The 2,431-nt window shown below is 37.9% G+C and overlaps 1 protein-coding gene across 1 annotated transcript in view; it reads right to left on the reverse strand.

Annotated features, from left to right (window-relative positions):
- si:ch211-26b3.4 (connector enhancer of kinase suppressor of ras 2) overlaps positions 1-2,431 on the reverse strand; it is a gene marked incomplete at its 5' end in the record, with an annotated part of 96,244 nt that overhangs the window by 34,694 nt on the left and 59,119 nt on the right.

Below are 2,431 nucleotides of genomic sequence, written 5' to 3' on the forward strand. Positions count from 1 at the left end.
GTGTGTGTGTGTGTGTGTGTGTGTGTGTGTGTGTGTGTGTGTGTGTGCTTGAAAGAATAGATAAAAGCCATAAAGGGGCGTGCCTCAATGTCACTGTCCTTCTCTTCATCCATGATGCTGGCAGCCATGCAGTAACACTCATCATTCTCACATTCGCAGCCTCCCCTGTCTCCTCTACCTTACACACACACACACACACACACACACACACACACACACAAACTAGCAAAAATGAGTAAAACTGTACACAGCATGGCCTGTCCTAGAGTCCGAATCTGCTTATTAAAAATGTTTTGTACTGAACAGAACAAACTGTCTTTACAATAGAAACGTGTGAAAAAATATCAGATTATTATATAGACCATCATTCGCAGTCGTGAAAAGTTGCAAAGCTTCTTATATTTTTTCCATGAATATTTTAGGAGTACATTGGCTTTTTAGTGTGTTTTGAACATACAGTAAGTGTGAATTGTTCAACATTAGCACATCACTTCAATAAACAGCCAAATAAATATACATTATGTATTTAATCAAGACTTTTTATAAAGAGTAATTTAAAGAAAAAGCAACAGTTTGATGATGATGATGATGATGATGAGAAGCAGAAAAAGCCCACACAGCAAAGTTTGTCTGTTCCAGTTCTGGCCCAGGCAATACAATAACCCATGCTGTCTAGCAATGAATGATGGCCCTATGGTGGCCCATATTTGGTTTGCCAGAGGTGGTCCATGCATGGGCCAGCACTGCATAAACCAAACCACAAACAGGCCAGTTGTGGCATTGATAAACTTGGGCCACATAAACATAATTTATTATTTACCATTATTTAACCAGGCAAGTCCCTTTGAGATGACAGATCTCTTTTTCATGGGAGGCCAGGGCCTGAAGGCAACCTGTTGTACATGTTTTTGTGTTGTGGGGGAAACCGGAGCACCCAGAGAAATCCCACACAAGCACGAGGAGAACATGCAAACTCCGCACAGAAAGACCCCAGGTCCGAACTGGGGATCAAACCCATGATCTTCTTACTGTGAGGCGTCAGTGCTAACCACTGAGCTACGGTGCCGCCAAAAGTGATAAAGTGATGTGTGGATCGACATCACTGACACCAGAACTTTATGCTCCTAAATCAATTCTAAAATTAAAATATCAATAGTAACACAGTGAAAAGTAACTAAAGTAAGAAACCTTGAAAACTTGTACGAGGTTAGTGGGAATACGTAAGTGCAGCAGCATGTGATCAGTCAGTCCCTCAGTCTGTAGGTGTTTACATCTTTAATAATTTTATGTTTATATGTTCATGTCATGTAAATTAAGACTCACGTTTTCATCTTTAAAGCAGTTCTTGAAAATTCTCTGTTTAAATATTGTAAATAAGGACGCTACATCAGTGTACTTCTGTGTAGGGGTGCACCAATAAATCAACCCCTGATTTCCTTTATTTGGGGCAATCGGTTGATGTTTACATAAAAAGTCAATTTTATCTACCTATCTTACCTCCACAAAGGTCTGAAAATCAGCCATTGCCCTCTTTTGCTCTGCTGTGAGAAAGGGCCATTGTCCAGTTAAAATACGTTTGTATTGTTTCAAGGATATTGTTCAATGTTTTTCATTAAATAAGATTGGAATATTGAAGGTGTGTTGTGATCCAATAACACTTGATTGTGTCAGTTATAAAAAAAATAATCAGTATTGGTCAAAATTGGAACAGGCAGGTCAGGTTTTTTAAGATCGACGATCGGCCAGAAAATTGCCGTCGGCGCACCCTACTTCTGAGTTTCAAATGAATCAATGATGTCTTGTATTGTTTAAGAAGCAGTGATTTGAAATACACTACTTTTTGTTAGATTTACCAGACACATTAGGTGTGTTTGAACAAAGTATCATATCGGATCAATATACCAGTCTGAGTCTTACTCGCTACCACTATCAGAAAGGAAATCAGTGATATCAAACATCACTAACATAAACCAAGCTGCAACTTGGCCAGTAGTCATTGTAAAACTGTGCCAGACCTGGCTTTCAGTCCTGCAGCCTCCATGAACACAAACTAGACATTGATATTCGTCAAATAAAACAAACAAACAAAAAACAAAAATGATGATTGTGTTTTTAAGATTTAAAAGCTCCACATAGTGTTCAGACTTTGGTACCAAACATTAAACATGGTAACTTCTGTAAAACAGGATCTTGTGGCTTCAGTTCCCAACTAAAGTCGGTAGAGTATCAACAAATTGTACTCAAGTAAGAGTACCACTTCTTCAACATATTTTTACTCAAGTAAAGGTAAAAAGAAGCCATCCAAGAAATGACTCGATTAAGAATTAAAAAGTATTTGGTAAAAAGGCTACCCAAGTCCCAAGTAACTGGTTAAGACATCAGTCATTTAATATTATATCATTTTAAATTTCATTATCAGACAGACAAAAAA

This window comes from Austrofundulus limnaeus, unplaced genomic scaffold (genome assembly GCF_001266775.1).
Source record: "Austrofundulus limnaeus strain Quisiro unplaced genomic scaffold, Austrofundulus_limnaeus-1.0 Scaffold317, whole genome shotgun sequence".
NCBI classification, from domain to species: domain Eukaryota; kingdom Metazoa; phylum Chordata; class Actinopteri; order Cyprinodontiformes; family Rivulidae; genus Austrofundulus; species Austrofundulus limnaeus.